General features: G+C 42.2%; 1 protein-coding gene across 1 annotated transcript in view; it reads left to right on the top strand.

Annotated features, from left to right (window-relative positions):
• Positions 1 to 20,842, top strand: part of FBXL16 (F-box and leucine rich repeat protein 16) — a 76,031-nt gene that overhangs the window by 1,004 nt on the left and 54,185 nt on the right. The gene's annotated exons all lie outside the window — the stretch shown is intronic.

The raw sequence follows: 20,842 nt of genomic DNA, 5'->3' as shown, positions 1-20,842 counted from the left end.
CCTCCTTGTCTCGCTGGACAGGGCTGGGTCTCTCTCAGGCTGGCATCCTTCTTCATCTCAGCCTCTTTAAACCTAGCGCTTAGGTTTCATAAACATATTTTAATGGGGGTGCCAGCTTGGATGCCCCCTTCCCTTTCCTTTTTTTGTCTTCCCCCTTGTTTTGGATTTGCTGCATTGAATGAGAATTTTAGGGAGGACTTGGATGCTAAACGGTTTGTGTCGTCGTCCTATTTGATTTATTCATCTTGCTGTGTGATTCATTGAAAGGGAGGGGGTCTTTTTGGTGATGCCCACCTGCTTGTAATGTGATGGCTCATTGGAAACCACATGGATCTTGAACCTGGAAAGGAAAACCTGGCCTTCACTGTTTGGGATTTGGCAGTTCTTGGATGCAAGGCCTTGCTCGTTTTGTTCCTTTGCTTCTGTGCTTTCTCTGTGTTGAACCATTCTGTTTGTACACAATTCTCCAGCTTTGTTTTGGGGTCCATTGATTTGGGAGGTGACTTGGCATGAGTGACTCCCAACCTACACAACATGGATCCTCCAGGCTTGTTGTCATCTTTTGGGGTTGCCAACTTTTCTCCAAACCGGGCCCCTATGCTACAATAACCTGGCTTTACCAGAATGCGAAGAGCACAGAAAAGTGCCCTTTTGGGCCCAAAAGCAACATGGTCCAGATAGGCTTCACCTGTGATATTCCTGCTCTTAAGGGCACAGCAGCAAAACCATGGTTGTTTTTAAAGTTGGCAGTAGTGACCAACACTACACTTGCAAAACAGCACCCTTTGGGTTTCTTGCCTAGATGATTAGAATGATTACAGTTCTACAACCATAGAGGAGACATTGGAAGTGATGCTGTTCAAGGGATATTTTCCTCAGCTTCTTTAGAAATGCAGTAGACTTTTCTATGGAGCTAGCAGAGCAGGATGATGCTGTTTTGCAGATGTTTTCTGTGCTGGTCATTGGTGCTTTAAAAAGTATCAACGTGGATGGAAGGCCCTCTATTTATCATCAGATCTACTTTTGCTTTGTTGCTGCTTACTGCTTTTAAGTTTTGAACTCAAGCTTGCCAGGAACCTCCTTGTTGTACCTTTAAAGCCATTCTCTGTTCATTAAGTGCGCCAACAGGTAGGGTTGCCAACATTTTTATCAGCATGTGCTCTTGTGTCTTTCCCGACAGCTGGATGAACAAACATTAGCATGCAAAGCAGCTTCCCCCAGCTGCAAAAGGAATAAGAACAGCCTGGGAAAGGTTGTTTCTGGTCAGTTGGCAGCCCCAGTTGTTTGCAAAAGATGTTCTGTTTATCTCTCAGAGGTGCTGCGTTTTGCAGCTGGATGGTAGCCTACAAGTGGGAGGGAGGGAGGGCAAGAAGCTTTCAGAAGGGCCCTGTGCACATTGAAAATCATTTCAGCATTAATTTAACACCAAAAGGTCCTTTTGTACTTGATGGAATGGGTCCTGTTGTTTTAATGTTTCCCCAAGAGTAAGCAATACAATTAACATGTTCTTCCCTGCTTCGCTTCTACGTATGGATGGTCCCTAACAGAGGTAACATGTTATGTAATTTCATATCCCTCCATCCAGGTGTTTGGGAACTGGCTGCAATTTTCCAGTGTGACTTTTGGTGCAAGTTCAAAGAAACTCTTGCCAGGGTCTGGCATTTAGAAAGAAGTTCAAAGGGTAAAACATATGGACAAGTTTTTTTCTCCTTAAGTTTGGATAAGTACTAAGCAGATATGACTATTTCTTTTTCTACACAACTCTTACATGCATAAACAAAATAACATGATATCCAACCATGTGCCTCATCTCCCCCAGCTGGATCCCTAAATGCCCATGGACTCCAGTTCTCACCATCCTCTTCCAAGCCAGTCCACGATTGCAGATAATGAGAGTTTATAGCAACAGGGTTGTTATGAATTTTTCAGGCTGTATGCATGGCCATGTTCCAGTAGCATTCTCTCCTGACGTTTTGCCTGCATCTGTGGCTGGGATCCTCAGAGGTTTGTTCAGAGATCTGTGGGAATGAGGCAAGTGGAGTGTGTGCCTCTATCTCTATCTATCTATCTATCTATCTTTCTGTGGAATAATGTTCAGGTTGGGAGAAAGAATCCTTGTCTGTTTGAGGAAAGTGTGAATGTTGTGATAAGCAAGCTTGAATAGCACTGAGTAGCCTTGCAGCGAGGGTATTTGCATTGAGGTAGCCTGGCTGTTGAGGCTACCTCAGTGAGGGTATTTGCATTGAGGTAGCCTGGCTGTTGTTGCTTGGAGGCATCCTTTGTTTCAGAGGTGTTAACTGGCACTTGGTTGTTTGCTGTCTGGAATTTCCTGTTTCCAAGTGGTGCTGTTTATTTATATGTCTTGATTCTGGTTTTTTTTTTAATCCTGGTAGCCAGATTTTGTTCATTTTCATGGTTGCCTCCTTGTAGCAATAGCTGGAAAGTATAATCTAAGTTTTGATCCACACAAGCAACAGATGAGATTGCTCAAACTTTGTGCTATGGCAGTGTCATTGGGGCCTGTGTTAGTACAATCTGAGAGTCAACAACACTGCCATAGCATAAAGTTTGAATGATAAACAGCAAGCTGAGATCCATCCAGTGAAATCTCTCTGCATTCTTTGCCAGGGCTTTTCACACAACGCCTCTTCCACTTTGCAGAAAGTGTCCATTGGTCTCACATGACAACAAGCCCTGCCATCTTGAGATGCTCTTTCATCTTCAATGTGGAGACACTTTCGTATCCTTAGTTACCGCCCATTACTGTTATTTGTGTTTGGTTGTGTTTTGGATGATGTTTCCATCAGCCATGCTTGCTGAGGCTAGAATTGCGATCTAGAACAAACTCATAGATGTCAAGGGCTACCTCGGCCTCAGGCTTGCCTTCAAAGGTCCATTGAATCTGTGGATAGAGAATCCGTATAAACAGAGAGCCAACTATAATTGTTTTACACCAGGCATGGGCAAACTTGGACCCTCCAGGTGTTTTGGACTTCAACTCCCTCAATGCCTAGCAGCCTCAGGCCCTTTCCTTTTGCTTTCTTTTTCTACTTAAGCAGCTGAGGGGGGAAAGGAAGGGGCCTGAAGCTGTTAGGAATTCTCGGAGTTGAAGTCCAAGACACCTGGAGGGCTGAAGTTTGCTAATATCGTGAAGAGGTGCTCCACTATGCAGACTGGGGATAATGGGAATGGCAACCCAACAGCAATTGTGACTCTGTGGTTCAGGGGAAAGGTTCAAGGGCATTTTTAAAGCCAGACATCCTATCCCTAATCCTTGGATCTCAATCCAAAGTCCAATCTCTTGACTAAACAGAACAAACCGCAATCTCCAGATGTTCCTATATCTCAACTCTTCCCAGCTCTAGTTATGATGTTGAATGAGGAAGAATATGGGAGTTGTAGCCCAGCATCTGGAGGAGGGGCACAGAATGATATGGCTAACCGGATTCGGCTTACAGGCCTTGAGTTTGACACGTAAGATTTGCAAAGGTTTATGAGCCTGCCATTACACCTGGCTCCTGGACTTATAGAAAAGTTCCTTTGAAAAACAGTGTTGCCTTCAGGTCATTTATTCCCTATGGCAACTCTAAGGTTTTCTTAACAAGATTTGTTCAGGAAAGCCTTTCTCTGAGGCTGAGGGCCCTTCCACACAGCCCTATATCCCAGAATATCAAGGCAGAAAATCCCACATTATTTGAATGTGGACTCAGATAACCCAGTTCAAAACAGATATTGTGGGATTTTCTGCCTTGATTTTCTGGGATATAGGGCTGTGTGGAAGGGCCCTGAGAGAGTGAGACTTGTGGGTGTCATAACTGGGCGGAATTCAAATCTGTCTGGTCTCTTACAGCATTATTGTCCAATACTCAAACCACCACAAATCCAGAATTTCCTAGACCCCTTCTTCACAGCCATATAATCCAGATTATCAAAGCAGACTATCCACATGATCTGCTTTGAGCTGGATTATATGAGTCTACATGGCCAGATAATCCAGTTCAAAGCAGATAATCTGGATTTCATATGTAGAAGGGGCCACGAAGGTAATCCAGTCTGACTTTTCTTTCTCGGTTTTTCTCAGGCTGGATCTACACTGCCATATTATATTCAGATTATCAAAGCAGATAATCCACATTATCTGTTTTGAACTGGATTATATGGCAGTGTAGGGTAATCTAGTCTAGTTAAAAGCAGATAATGTGGGTTAATTGCTTTGATAATCTGGGGCCTAACTTTAGGCAGTTCGATAAACTTTTTCCATGTTTTTAATTATTAGGAATTAGGAAATGACATTTATATCCTAAGGAACAAAAATCATAGTGCTACATTGTGCTATACAACTGCAGCAATTCACCAGTGCATGGCCCTGTAATCTTACTTCCATGCACCCTCATAACCCTCCCTTCCTGCACGCCTGCTATTCGTTGGTTAATGATTTTTATCTTAGTGCATTTGAGATCTTCCATTATATAGAAAGGAACAAGAAAGGTGCAAATATAAACATAGCATATAAAATGCAAAGAAAAGAGCCAGCAGAGAAGGGGAAGGGACCTGTTACACCAAGAGAAGTGATGGAAATATTTCAGAGCTGGGAGCTATTGACAAGTTTTACACATCAGTAGCTGGAGACAAAAGAATCATGGGAACAAGGCAGACCAGCAATGGGATGCATATGGTGTCATGTCATAGGGAGCATCACCAAAGGTCATGGTTTGGCTGCAATAACAGTTTGCCTGCCTCCTGCGATGAAGTCCTAAAGGTCAGGGAATCCTGACCATGTTGGTAATGGATCATAGAATCACAGAAGAGTTGGGAGAGACTGCATAGGATATCCAGTCCATCCTCATTCTGACCTGAAGGAAAGGTACAATCAAAGCACCCTCGACACATGGCCATACAGCCATAATAGTAGTAGTAGTAGTAGTAATAATAATAATAATAATAATAATAATAATAGCACAAATCCCAGAAGCTATCCAGCCCAACCCCCTTCTACCATGCAGGAAAAGCGCAATCAAAGCACTCCAACAAATGGCTATCCAGCCTTTGCAATAATAATAATAATAATAATAATAATAATAATAATAGGAGCAACCCCATGGGCCAACCAGTCTACCCTCCTTTTACCATGCAGTAAAACTACAATCACAGCAGCCCAACAGATGGCTATCGAGCCTTTGTAATAATAGTAATAATAAAAAGGAGTAACTCCAGGGGCCACCCAATATAACCCCCTTTAGTCTGCCATGCAGGAAAAGCACAATAAAGCACCCAAGAGATGGCCACCCAGACTTTGTAATAATAATAATAATAATAATAATAATAATAACAGGAGCAACCCAGAGGCTGTCCAGTCCAACTCCCTTCTGCCATGCAGTAAAGGCACAATCAAAGCACCTCTGACAGATGGCCACCCAGCCTTTGTAAAATAATAATAATAATAATAATAATAATAATAATAATAATAATAATAATAATAATATAGCAACAACAACAACAACAAAAGAAACCCCAGGGGCCACCCAGCCCAACCCCCTTTATTCTGCCATGCAGGAAAAGCACAAAGCACCCCAACGGATGGCCATATACCTTTATAATAAATATTATTATAATATGAGCAAGCCCAGGGCCACCCAGTCCAACCCCCTTCTGCCATGCAGGAAAGACACAATCAAAACACCTCCAACAGATGGCCACCCAGCCACTCCTTTAAAAGCCTCCAAAGAAGGAGCTTCCATGTATATTAAGGGAGCTGAAGTCTCAGAAAATGACCTTTTCCTGGGTTTCACATGCATGTTGTTGTTGATGTTATATTTATTTATCCCTCGCTGTATCTCCTCAAAAGGGACTCAAAGCAGTTTTGTGCTTTGTGCATGTGCTTTATGGTTCGCACTCACTTGCGGTCTGTTTGCAGGCCCTATTTAAGTGCCATTGCCAAGTCTTAAATGATGGAAGGCAAGCTCAGCCGACTGGCCTTTCTCTCCCACTTCTACCCAAGCCGATGCTAACAGGGAGATAGGAAGGCTAGTAGAAAGGGACTAATGTGTTTAGTTAATCATTCATAAGCTTTAAAAATCTAATTCAACTGCATGTCCATTAGAAAGAAGAAAAATTAACGATTACATTTATATGAAATTGCCATTTAAATGTAAGTTAAATGTCCACACTAAAGCCATATCAAGATGAAGCTGAAAAATGGCATCTGTGATTTTATTCTCCTTCTTTAAACTGGAGGAAGGAACATGTTTTGGGCTCTTCTCTTCCTTAAAAAGACTCATGAGTCTATCTATATGGCATCCTTATCAGGACCAGGTTATGTCTACTGGTTTCTGCTTTAACTGAGGAGCATTCCATAAGTAAGAATTGCCAGCAGGAAATCTATCTATCTATTATTTTTTATTATTATTATACTACATTTATACCCCACTCTTCTCACTCCAGTGGGGGACTCAGGGTGGCTTACAATCCATGGTATACAATGCCGCATTACACATATAATAATAAACATAACATATGAATTTAAACAATTAACATATCAATTTAAACATACAGTAATAAACATGAGATAATAATTTGAATATAATACAATAACAAACTTAGAAGTAATTCAAATAGAAATACAATAAAAAGCTTAAAAGGAAACATACAATAATTCAAATATAAATACAAAAAAGAGATTAAAAGTAAACATTGAATCCCAACCAAAGTGGGCTGATGGAAAAAGTGGTCTGAAGCAACAGGAGAGGCAGGAGAACACCAAAAACTAGCGCCTGCACAGGTGTTCCAATGTCCAAATGATGGGCAGCGTGGCTATGGAGGCACCCAGCGCAGGTATTCTGGCAGCCGGGCAATGGGTGGCGCGGCCATTAAAGTAGCAGCGTGGTGAGGTTGCGGGGGCCATGTTCTCTCCCTGCTGGGTCAGCTGGCTGGAATGAGGGTGTGGCTGCAGGTCTCCTCGTGCGTAAGCCCAGGGCTGAGCAGGCAGCAAAGCTGGATGGCAATGCTCAGGCCCCAGGGTCCCTCTTGCAGCAGAGCCCAACAAAGCTCTTCCAGGCCTCTCGGTCAGATCTTTTATGTTCTCTCTTTGGAGGTTGCTGGGTCAGCTGGCTGGAATGAGGGTGTAACTGTTATTGTTTATTGTTTGTTGTCTATATTGCTTAATCTGTTTTTAATTTTGCTTTAGGTGTTGCATTGTTGTGTTGTGTTTTGAGGCCTTGGCCTATGTAAGCCGCATCGAGTCCTTCGGGAGATGCTAGCGGGGTACAAATAAAGTAATAATAATAATAATAATAATAATAATAATAACTGCAGGTCTCCTCGTGGGTAAGCCCAGGGCTGAGCAGGCAGCAAAGCTGGGTGGCAGTACTCAGGCCCCAGGGTCCCTCTTGCAGCGGAGCCCAACAAAAGCCCAACAAAATCTATCAACAAAGGCCCAACAAAATCTATCTATCTATCTATCTATCTATCTATCTATCTACTAATCCATCCATTCACTAATACATTTTACTCTGTCTCTCCATCAGTGTCTCTGTCTGTCTACCTACCTAACTTATTAATTCATCCATCCATTTACCAATACATATCCCTCTTTCTCTATCCCTTATCTCTTCATCAGTGTCTCTATCTATCTATCTATCTATCCATCCATCCATCCATCCCATCATCCACCCATCCCTCTATCTATCCATCCATCGATTCACCAATACATTTCTCTCTTTATCTCTCCATCTCTTCATCAGTGTCTCCATCCATCCATCCATCTATTTATGTAGCTATCTACCTACCAATCCATCCATTCACCAATACATTTCTCTCTTTCTCTATCTATCTCTTCATATGTGTCTCTATCTATCTGTCTGTCTGTCCATCCGTTCATCTATTTACCAATCCATACATCCATCCATTCATCAGTATTTATCTCTTTCTTTCTCTATCTCTTCATCTGTGTCTCTATCTATCCATCTATCGATCCATCCATCCACTTACCTACCAATCCATCCATCCATCCACCAATAAATTTCTACCAGTCGTTAGGAATTGTGGGAGTTGCAGTCCAAAATACCTAGAGAAGGGGCTGAAGTTGGCCCAGGCCTGCTTTAGAGCCTTTATGAAATGTTTAAAGAGAGTCAACATTTAGAAGTAGTTTGAGTGCAGGACTAGATCTCCAGGAGACCAGGGTTTAAATCCCTGTTTATCCAAAGGAATGCATGTGCTGCTTTGGACAAGTCGCACTCTCTCAGCCCCAGACGACAGCAACTCTCGAGGTTGAGGAAATGTCACGAGGAGTTCCCCTTGAGGTAGACAGAAATTGGCATGAATGCAAACACACATAACACACATACACAGTGATGTTTTGGTCTGGCAGAAAGGGCCGGAGCCGAAATATTATTCAGCACCGTGGACAGTGTTTCCCCAAGAAATATGTTGTGCCTTATGATGCAGTACAAGAGGTTCAGGAGGCTGACCACCGCTTCAGACCCTTGAGATGGTTCGGTCTTGCCAGTCACTAACTACAGCTATCCTTCCATATTGATGGTTTTAATAGATGTTGAAAAATTCATCCGATACAAGATAATTTCTGTCACAGGAAAATAGAAGAGTGTTTCTGCAGCTCATTCCAAATTCCTCCCCATGGTTTTCAGTAGAATTATAGAATCATAGAGTTGGAAGAGACCTTGTGGGCCATCCACTCCAACCCCATTCTGTCAAGAAGCAGGAAAATTGCATTCAAAGCACCCCCAACAGATAGTCATCCAGGCTCTGTTTCAAAACCTCCAAAGAAGGAGCCTGCATGAGACTCCAGGGCAGTGACTCCACTGATGAACAGCTCTCACAATTAGGATGTTCTTCCTAATATTCAGGTAGGAGTACTAGGAAATACTCCTTTCCTGTATTTGGAAGCCATTGTTCTGCGTCCTAGTCTCCAGGGCAGCGGAAAACTAGCCTGCTCCCTTCTCCCTATGACTTCCTCTCACATCTTTATACATGGCCCTCATCATGTCTCCTCTCAGCCTTCTCTTCTGCAGGCTAAACATGCCCAGCTCTTTAAGCCATTTCTGATAGGGCTTATTCTCCAGACCCTTGATCATTTGAATCACCCTTCTCTGGACACATTCCAGCCTGTCAACATCTCCCATTGATTGTGGTGCCCAGAATTGGAGACAGTGTGATTCCAGGTGTGGTCTGACCAAGGCAGAATAAAGGGGTAGCATGACTTCACTGGATCTAGGCACTAGACTCCTATTGATGCAGGCCAATATCCCATTCACTTTTTTAGCCGATGCATCACATTGTTGGCTCATGTTTACCTTTCTGTCCACAAGGACTCCCAAGATCTTTTTCACACGTACTGCTATCGAGCCATGCATCCTCATTCTATAACTTTCCATTTCATTTCTTCTGCGTAAGTGGAATAACTTGCATTTGTCCATGTTTAACTTCATTTGGTTAGTTTTGGCCAATCTTCTCTCTAATCTGTTAAGATCATGTTGAATTCTGCTCCTGTCTTCTGGAACATTGGCTCTCCCTCCCAATTTGGTCCTGTCAGCAAACTTGATGATCATGTCTCCTAACCCATCATATAAGTCATTAATAAAGATGTTGAACAGGACAGGGCCCAGGACGGAACCCTGCTTCTAGCACTCCGCTCATCACTTCTTTCCAGGATGAAGAGGAAACATTGGGGAGAATCACCCTCTGGGTTTGTTTGCTTAACCAATTGCAGATCCAGCTAACTGTAGTTTTGCCTAGCCCACATTTGACTAATTTGTTTGCCAGAAGGTCATGGGGGACCTTGTCAAAGGAAAGCCTTCCTGAAATCCAGATACGCTACATTCATGGCATTCCCTGCATCCACCCAGCTTGTAACTCTATAAAAAAAAAAGAGATCAAATTAGTCTGGCATGACTTGTTTTTGATAAATCCATGTTGACTATTTGTGATTACCGCATTCCTTTCTTAGTGTTTGCAGACCACTTCCTTAATTATCTTTTTCTAGAATCTTGCCTGGCATCGATGTGAGGCTGACTGGGCAGTGATTGTTTGGGTCTTTCTTTTTTCCCTCCTTGATGATAGATAGGGACCACATTTGCCCTCCTCCAATCTGCTGGAACCTGTCCCGTTCGCCAAGAACTCTTAAAGATTATTGCCAGTGGTTCCAAAATGACTTGGCCCCAATAAAGATATCTAACATGGATAAGAGATGTTCAAAAAATGTTGAAGGGGTTGCCAAGAAATGGGAACATATATTCACATGTGGTGGTAATGTAAATATATACAGAGGTTCTGGGGAAATGATATAATGGGCATAGAAAGCATTATGAAGAAAAAAATAGAAACCCAGTGACTATATTGTTATCTTTATACAATGCAGATAATCAGAAAGAAAACAAAAATAATTTGATGATGATGATGATGATGATGATGATGATGATAATAACAATAGTATTTTGTTTGTACACTGTCGCCATCTCTCCGGAGGGACTCTGGGCAGCTTACAAGAGCACATTCAAAGTGCCAGAAATAGAACAAACAATACATACGCTTCTAAAACAACAACATAAATCAATAAAAAATACACATAAACCTAATCTAGTAAAATTTTAAAATTCATAAAATGCCATAGAGCCTGCAGGTAAGACTACCTCACTCCATTAACAGTCCAAAGTGATGGAGTAAGCAGTTGCTAAATCCTCAAATCTGGCCATAAACTACACAAGGTCAAAAGCCTCTCTAAAAAGCCATGTTTTTAAACTCGCCCAGAAAACTTAGAGAATGGGGGCTAATTTAATCTCTCTAGGAAGGGCGTTCCAGAGCTAGGGGGCCACCACCAAGAAGACGTGGCCCCCCAGAGTTTGGAGCAGAGCCATAGGATCCCATGGAAAGCAATGGTTTTAACCTGGATTACTGGCTCTTGTATCCTATGGGATTTGGTGTAGAACCATAGAATCCCATGGAAATAACTGGTTTTAACCTGTTGTCAGTCTCCTTTAATGTAAGGGACTCTTGGCAGGGCAAGGGATCTCTCGGTTTTTGGATATTGCTATTTCTCCTGATTAAAAACAAAAAAGTAATACTGACCATGTGATGAATGTAAGTGGAATGTATTGCCAGCTCTTAGAATGTGAAACAGGACTGCTGACAATATAAGAGGGGCAATTCTCTACGTGAAAAGGACGGTCACCCATACCTTCCCTTCTAGGTCGTCACTTCGCAATGCACCTGATAGATAGTACTCAACAACAAACAGCCTTGAGCTCCTCCTCAACTGGAAGATTTTCACCTCCCAATTTCTATGGCTCAGTGCAACTTTGCTGCCCGTTGACCCTATGGATTGAATAGGTTTTCTTAGGCAAGGGATACTCTGAGATGTTTGCACCCATTCCTTATGAATTATAGCATTGCACCCAGTATCCCTTGGCAGTCTCCCATCCAAGTCCTAACCTGAGCAGACCCTGCTTTGATTCCAAGATCAGATGGGATTGAACTCCTTAATGGTTGAAAAAAATCAAATAATCCTGACTATATATCCATACGGGACTTTTATATACTTGCTATATAAAGCATGATATGTTTGCAACCTTGCATCTACCCCTCTGTCTCTTTTAAACCAAATGTTACCCGGTGCTGCTCACCTTTGTTCATTTACAATCTCATTAAACGCCTGGTTTGTTTTCTTTCTGTACTTCTGTCTGCTCTCACCTAAGTAGATTTACAGGTGCTTGTTAGGCATACATAACATGGCTCCTTTTAAAAAACTATAGATTTATAACACAGATTTATTACTCGGCAACAAGTCCCACTTGTGTTTGGCAGGGTATGCTTCCAATGAAATGTACACTGAAGCTTGTTTTGTGATATATTCTTGATCAGGATGCTAAGCAGCTTGTCCTGCACTTCGTTCCCTTTCCTCCCCAATCCCATTTTCTGGTGGCACATTTCACATCCATTTGAGCATATGCTCTCCTCATTGGATTACTTGTGAAGTTACCGTTGTACGGATTTTTCCTAAGATTTTTGGACATATGGAAACTCGATATACTTATTTCCTTCATCTTTTATTGAGGGGGGTGGGGATTGGCTGCTGCTGTTTTGTCTGCACAGGGATCCTCTTTCGGCACATGAGTTCACTAATAGAAAGAATGATTTATATACCCCATTTTTCTAGAACTGGAGCCATAACAGCTTGCAAAACAGAGATGAAGAACAATGATACCAAACATAATATACAGTTTTTTTAATGTCAGGAGCGACTTGAGAAACTGCAAGTCGCTTCTGGTGTGAGAGAATTGGCCGTCTGCAAGGACATTGCCCAGGGGACGCCCGGATATTTTGATGTTTTACTATCTTCGTGGGAGGCTTCTTTCATTTCCCTGCATAGGGAACTGGAGCTGACAGAGGGAGCTCATCCGCACTCTCCCCAGATTCAAACCTCTGACCTGTCGGTCTTCAGTCCTGCCGGCACAAGGGTTTACCCACTGCGCCACCGGGGGCTCCTAATATAGTCAGATCTCCATATTTGTGGGTTTTTGACTTTTGAGCACTGGATTATTCACAGATTTGGTTTAAACGTTCTCTGTAGAGGTGTGTCTACACTGAGGAATTAATGCAGTATGACCCTACTTGGGCCACAATTCCAATGCTAGGAAGTCCTGGGAGCTGTTGTTTGGTGAGACACCAGCGCTCCTTGGCAAAGAAGGCTAAAGGCATTGCAAAACCTCAACTCCCATGATCACCCTATGAATCTCTTGATCATCCACTATGGAAGAAGATGATTAGGTGGATCTGTAATTGGTTAAGCAACCAAAACCAAAGGGTGCTTCTCTGTGATGATTCCTTTTCTTCATCCTGGGAAGAAGTGACTAGTGGAGTGCCACAAAGAGGGTTTGATCCTGGACCAAGTGCTGTTTAACATCTTTATTAATGACTTGGATGAAGGTTTAGAAAACAGGCTGATCCAAATTTGCAGATGGGACCAAATTGGGAGGGAGAGCGAATACTCCAGAGGACAGGATCAGGATGCAAAAGGATGTGCATGTTTTACCAATGGTTCCCCAAATTGCATTAGCCATGCTGGCTGGGGATCATGGGCATTGTAGTCCAGCCAGAGAATGCCAGATTCCTCCCTCCCATGGTCCTCCTCCATCTCCTGAATGTTTTTACTGAATGTTTTTACTCTGCCACTGCTTTCCTTCCCTTGAAGAGAACTGTCCAAAAATAGGTTATTGACCGTTCGGAAGCCGCTGAGCAACTGCAGCGCAAAGGGATGAAATGGCAGGTTGCAAACAGCCGGGTGCTTTTGGCATTCATGCACATGCATGCATTGACCCTCAGGAATGGTGCCTTTGCTCTGTGGTTTTGCGCATGGCGACTCAGGGGAAGTGGCTATCATCACCTTGAGATACACAACCTTACTGGTGTATATTTAAACATACAGATATAAACACAAAACGTCCCTTAAAAGGGGGACATTAAAAAGGGGGACTGGCCAATGGGGATCACATTTTGAGTGTGCACATGTCAAGGTGGGTCGAATGGCCAAGATAGCAGGCAGTCACAGCGGGGAAACATGTGTTTCCATCATCATCATCATTTTACTAGCTTGGGTACCCGGCATTGCCTGGGTTATTTAATAAAGTCAATTTTTAAATGTACAAAATGCATAAGGCTGTGGGTGAACTACAACTCACCTTATGCCAGGTTAAGTGAAAATTTGCTCTAGATGCTTCATCAATGGGGTTCAGTGTGCTCTCTGGCTGTAGGGAAAACTATGGTGAGTCAGTCCCCTCAAATCCCTTCAGTATGTTGAATTAGTCATAGGGGTTCTGTGTGCCAAGTTTGGTCCAGGTCCACCGGTATTTGGGTTCACAGTGCTCTCTGGATGTAGGTGAACTACAACTCCCCCAAATTGAGGTGAATTTCCTCGAAAGACCTCCAGTATTTTTTGCTGGTCATGGGGGCTCTGTGTGCCAAGTTTGATCCAATTCCATCTTTAGTGGAGTTCAGCGTGCTCATTGATTGCCGGTGAACTGTAAATCCCAGTACCTACAATGCCAACATTTCCAGGCCAATTCCCCTCAAAACCTACCAGTATTCAAATTTGGGCATATTGGGTATGCATGACAAGTTTGGTCCAGATCCATCACTGTCTGGGTTCATAGTGCATTCTGGATGTAAGTGAACTACAACTCCTATAAATCCTTTCAAAGACCTCCAGTAAGTTTTGTTGGTCATGGGGGTTCTGTGTGGCAAACTAAATCCAGGTCTATATTGGTGTTCACAGTGCTCTTAGATTGCAGGTGAACTATGTGGCGGAATGTAAAATAAACCACGTGTAGTTCACATTGGATCACCCCACACACTTCCTTGCCAAGGAAAGAAAATATGCCACACGTGTGAACATTAAAGAACAAGTAGTTTACTCTTCTTAATTCAGAATAACATATATACAATATGATCAGTTGCATCAACTCACTAAATGTCCTTTCAGAGAGGTTTAAAATGGTATTTCTTTGTTCATGTGAGAGACATCCTTTTCAGCAGTCAAGAAATAAATCAGTCTCTCTCTCTCTCTCTGACACACACACTGATTGCTTGCATTTTGTAACATATACATCCCAGTACCTACAACTCCTATAAATCGTGGTGGTTTCTCCCAAAACCTCTCCAGTATGTTCTGTTGCTGCTCAATTCCTCTGTTTGCTGTGTGCCATAGAAAATAACAGGAAAGGGTTAAGGGAGAGGCAGTGGGTGGGGTCACGCAAATTCCACACCAAAGGAGAGAGTCAGAAACACTAGGATGTCTGTGGTGCAGGAAACACATGAAATCTAGGATGATATTTTCCCCATATGAAAGCCTTCACTTGGGTGGTGGTAAATATGGTGTTGGTAGAGGACATTGCCAGGGCTCTTGTACATGTTCATGGTACTCACAATAACCTGCAATGTCATTGGAGGGAGGGCCATTGGTTTCTCCTGAGTAGTGGGAGCTCTGGTTGTTTCTGGAGAAAGGAGCTTGTCTATAAAGGTGGACACTCCAGCCATGTACACATACACATTTTCACTTTTATTATGTGTATAGAAGATTGTTGTTGTTGTTATATTTATTCCGGCTTTATCTCTCTTGAAGGGGGCTCAAAGCAGCTTGCGTACTAAGTTGTGTACTAAAAGCATTAATACACAATTTAAAACATACAAATGTACAAGCATTAAAACAGAATTAAATATAAACAGTATTAAAAATTCATAGCTAAAAACCATTCAAACATATTCAATGCGATTCCCATCGTCCCTTGCCAGAGCTGCTAACTGGGAGTTGTGCTCCCATGTCATTCACACATTTCACATCCTTGACATACAGGACTGTTGGAAAAGAAACCATACAAAGTAGCCGTGCATTACTCAACATTGTTTCTAAATTTATTATAATTTGTTAAGAAAGATTGTAAAACACCCACTGGCATTAAAATAATACATGGACTAAAGAAAAAAAGGCAATGCTATCAAGACAATTAAAAAAGAGAAAAAGACAGAATAATAATAATAATAATAATTATTATTATTATTATTATTATTATTATTATTTACCTGCCTCTCCCTATGGCTCGAGGTGAGATGCAACATGATTAAAGCAAGAGATAAAATATTATTAAAAGGCACACAACAAGATACACAGAGTTGAAATGCAAGTTAAAATCCACAGATGAAATGCAGATGATAATGATGATGATGATGATGGGGGGGGGGGGTGAAGCATTTATTTTTTCCTTTCTTATCCAATGGTTTTTGTTAAGGTATATAATATTACTTCAATTACATTTCAATGTTATTCATTTCTTGTACTTAGATTAAACTAGTCATTATCAAAACTATCCATATTTTAACTTTATGTTCTTGCTAAATAAGAGCAACAACAATGAAGATAATGTATTCATTGCCACTGACTCCATCAGTTCCATCAGTCATTTGTTTTGCATCGGTGCCTCTGTATTCTTCCATTTTTGAGCCGGTAACACTTTTGCTGCTCTTCTTGCGTATTATTATCACCATCATCATCTTTCTTTCCTCTTCTCTATTTGATTATGTAATAATCCCAACAAAGACAAACCTAGCTTGAACAGTAGATTTATGTTCAAAATCTTCTGAATCACATTATGTATTAGTATGACTAGAGCATCCTTTATCCGTAATTCCGACATCTGAAATACTTTGTTTTCTGATGGTTCAACTTTCCCAAACATTGTATGAAATAATTCTTTTTAAATGGTGCATACAATTATCCCTTTGGAAAATGGAAATCTCCAAAATCTTTTGGAGATTTTATGATCTTTGGAAAGGCACGACTTTGTTAAAAGTCATAACATTTTGTTTATTTTAACTATGTTGCTATTTTAATGATATTGATTGGGCTTGCCCCATGTAAGCCACCCCAAGTCCCTCTCAAGAGACAAAATAAGCAGACTTCTTTAAATGTAACATAGATTTTTACTCACAGATTTCATGTATTCAGCATACAGGTACTTTGTATATCAATCCAGTTACAAGTAGATTTGAAGTAGTTTCTCTGTGTAGGCAACACAGGGCATCGTAGCCTAGACTCAATAGCCTATAATCAAAAGGATTTCTCTGTTCTGAGAGTCTCTGTCTAGTCTGAAAGACCAATGGAGTCTAATAGCTTCTGTACAGCATTCTGTTCCTACTGACCTCTAAGCATACTTCCTGCTGAAGTCTAAAGGCATACAGTTCCTGCATTGAAGTCTGAAGCTTACAGTTCCTACTGAAGTCTAAAGCAAACTGTTCTAAAATGGAGTCTGAGTCCTGAACAAGCCCAGACCTGATCACATGGTCTGCAGCCCCTCCCACAAAAAAGAGTTAAAGAAAAACTGCAAACCAATACACACATATACAATACAGTAAGCAATCTTTTTTCTTTTCTTTTTTTGTCGTGTCAGGAGAATCCTGTTGTGAGAGAATTGGCCGTCTGCAAGGACGTTGCCCAGGGGACGCCTGGATGATTTTGATGTTTTATCATCCTTGTGGGAGGCTTCTCTTATGTCCCCGCATGAGGAGCTAGAGCTGATAGAGGGAGCTCATCCGCCTCTCCCCAGATTCGAACCTGCAACCTGTCAGTCTTCAGTCCTGCCGGCACAGGGCTTTAACACCGGGGGCTCCTAGTAAGCAATCTGAATTATATACATACCAAATAACTAGTGGAGACTTGAAAAAGGTTGCTATTTCCAACAATATAAATACACATACATATATAATCCTATCCTATCATATCCTATCTGATTTGTCATCAATCCACTCCTTTGGGCTTCATGCAAATCTATCATTTGCCAAAATGTATGATCCTGTTCTTTTCTTTTCCATTTCTGGCCGATAGCTTAACCATTGGTTTGTCCCATCATATACGTGATGATACTACTCAACCTGCCTCCAATATTTTTCTTGGTTTAACACAATGTTGTCCAGCTTTGTTAATGATGAACTGTGATGCCAGGGTTTACCCTCGATACTGACCAATGAAGGGGAATGAAAACATGGCATTTGCTTTCTTTGCTGTCTCTGAGCATCCAGTGAAAAAGCCATATGTTAGGTTCTCCAAGGGCAGCAAACATTTGCAGCAGGAGAGAAGGCTTGCTGCTGCTTTTTTTTTCTGCTGCCGTGAAAAGATGTCAGAGCAGGCGAAAGCCAGGTCTCTGCATGTAAATAAGCCTGCAGGGCGCTGGCAGGAAGCGTGTGCATTCTTGCGATAGAGCAGCCCCATTAACCTCCAAAGGACTCGGGTTCCGTTTTCGTTTCGGTAAGATTTAGTCCTTTCTCACAAATGTGGAAGCTTGCGAGGCATGTTTCTCCATCATTTTAAATACTATTAGGACAAACCCTGGCAAACTTGTAGGACACATTAACAGCTGTAAGCCTGCCAAGTTTCAAAACATTGCGCTCATTCACTGATTTTTGGACATTTAAAAGTTTTTACTAATAACATTTTTTTAAAAAGAGATTTTTTTAAAATTTGGCAACAGCGACATAACATAAATACGACATCATTCCTGCCAAGTTTCAAAAAGATGTGGTCATCCACTGATGTTTTGGAATTTTTTATCTACGAATTGCTGAATTCAAGCTAATTCTGAATTGACTGCCAAAATTTTGCACACCCCTACAAAATGGCACAGCAGGGCATTTTGATCCTGCAGATCTGTGCTTAAGAATAATGCAGGCCATGATCCTTAGTGTGTCTGTGTCACTTGCCATGGACTCATATCCTATGTCCCAGTTGCAGGACTTAAATGAATGCAGAGACGTTGCATTATTGAGCCATGCGTGCAACTGTGGTGTTGAATTTTGATACAGTGCAACCAAAGCAATACTCCCAAGGTGTAAACTGGATGCGCACTCAACAGGGCATGCACTTCTTTGCAATACTTTGGTGGAAATGTGTTTCTTCGTGCAATGCTACTTCTGCAAACTTGGGATGATCTGCATTGGAAAATAAACACCCCACACCCTTTATTATTGTTGTTACGTTTCTTTGCACCTCATCTTTCTCCCAGAATTGGGATACGAAGCAGCAAATGATGTCCAAAGAGATATCTTTATTTGCCATGTTTCACTTTCACAAGGGTTCCATGCCCTGAATTCTGGCCAATGCAGAGGGATACACTGTCTATACGTTGATATGGTGCTAGCCATATTTCAAAACATACATCCGCAGTTCAACCATTTTAATCTCCCGCATATTTGAATATCTAATTTGTACAATGTTTCGGGATATCCAAAGCCTTGTATAGATCTAGTAAGTTGCTCACAACTGCCTTGTAAGGTAGTCCAAAGCTATTAGCCTTATATTTCCAAAGATATGGTGATGGAAGAGCATCTTTCCTTGTGCTATGATGTTCACAACAAAAGAAAACGTAGGCACTGGGAAATTCTTCTTCCACACCTTTTGGCTTCCAAGACTCAACACAAATCTCTTTCTCAGGAAACCCTTCATTAGGCCAGAGATTATCTCTCAACCAGGATTAGTCTATCGTCGAACGTGAATGGCATTAGCACTTCAAGGCAGATCAGTGGTCTTCCTCATTGGTTGCCGCCAGATTGTTTTAATTGGAGATGCCAGGGATTACATCTGGAGTCTCCTGCATACAAAGGCAATGCTCCGAACATCACAGAGCCGACTCTTCTCTAACTATTGTTGCAATGTTCTATGTGTGACTTCAAGGCTCTTGTGGACTTGTGGTCTCCCATCGAAGGATTAACCAGAGTTGACCCTGCTTGGCTTCCAAGAGCAGACAGGATCTGGTGTCTTGAGGGTATTTAGGCCATGTACGAGGTGTTCAACAGTTTATAATCGTGATGACGACTACAGAACTGGTAGATTGGCCAGCAAGATTGGCTGATGATAGAAAAGAACCAAGCGGGGAAAATGGGGAATACATTGAACTGCAATATATGGGTCGACATCAGTGGTTCCCAACCAGTGGTCCGTGGACCACAGATGGTCCGCAAGAAACAGAAAAGTGGTCTATGGGGGTCTTTCCCAGAAAACCTGAGTTACTGCAGCATGGCTATTGAGGAAATGGCCCTGCAGGTATAATCCCCCACCAAACACACACCCTTCTCCTGCTGGCCCTCCCCTTCTCCTTTGTCCCAGAGCCCTAGCTCTTGTTAGCACTCGGGCTTAGAGTGTTCCTCACCCCTGGCCCAGCCAAAGAGAGGAGAGAGCTTCCTCACGAGGAGCCAGTGATGATGGAGCTATCCCTGGCCCCTGTTTTCATTTTCACTTTCTGAGGGCTTCAACTGCCTCTTCCTCCTCCTCCTCTTCCTTCTCGCAATCCAGTCTGTGAACAGGTCTTCCTTCCTTGCCACAAGAGCAGGTAATGAATTAAAGATACAACACCCTCCCTTTTGCCCACTTTTGTTTCTTTCCTACCTTGCTCTTGAGGAGGCTGCTGCTACCAGAGCCCTGTTTGCAGTCTCCTCCTTGCAACCCAGGCCCCTGCCATCTGGGCTTGCAAGGAAGGATCTGACATTGGGCAAAGGCAGGGGGCAAGAATGGAAGTGTTGGATCCTTCCTCCCTTACCTGGGTTTGAAACAGCTGTTGCTAGAGCCCCATTTGCAGGTCCAGGTGGCAGGGGACTGGGTTACAAGGAGACTGCAAATGGGGCTCTGTCAGTAGTCTCCTCAAGTGCAGGTAAAGAAAGGTCTAACACTGAGCAAAGGGAAGGAGCAGGAATGGTGACATGGAATCCTTCATTCCTTACCTGCTTTTGAGACAAGGAAGAAAGCCCCATTCACAGGCTAGTTTGCAAGGAGGAGGAGGCAGTCAAAGCCTGCCCTTCAGTGAAGGTGGGAGTCAAGGGAAGCTTCATCACTGGTTCCTGGTGAGGAAGCAAGGGAAAAGGCTCCTGTTCTTGGTCTTCAAGATCCAGTCTGGGAGAATGGGCTCCTGAAAGCTCTTCCACTGACACAGCCAAAGGGAGAAAGTGCACCAGTGCTTCCTTTCTATATTCGAGCTTCAAAAGTCAGTCTGGGAGTCTAGTATTATCAAGGTCCAGTCTACTATTACTCAATGGCACGAAATGCACATGGCATTTAGCAATAGTATCTATCCAAGGATTCCTTATCTAATGAAAGAAATGCAAACTTGAAAATCACATTAATTTTTTTCATTAATACTCATGGTGTTTTGTCTTTCTGTCACAAAATAAAAAAATGTACACGTGAATGTTAACATGATTAAGACATTCTAATTATTTTAAAAACGTTTAAATTTATTTTTGTCCGGGTGGTGAGGAGAGGGGTTGGTTGATCTTGATGGTCCACAATATATCCCAT

This window comes from Anolis sagrei, chromosome X (assembly GCF_037176765.1).
Source record: "Anolis sagrei isolate rAnoSag1 chromosome X, rAnoSag1.mat, whole genome shotgun sequence".
Classification (NCBI taxonomy): Eukaryota; Metazoa; Chordata; class Lepidosauria; order Squamata; family Dactyloidae; genus Anolis; species Anolis sagrei.
This window is presented reverse-complemented; position numbering and strand designations above follow the sequence as displayed.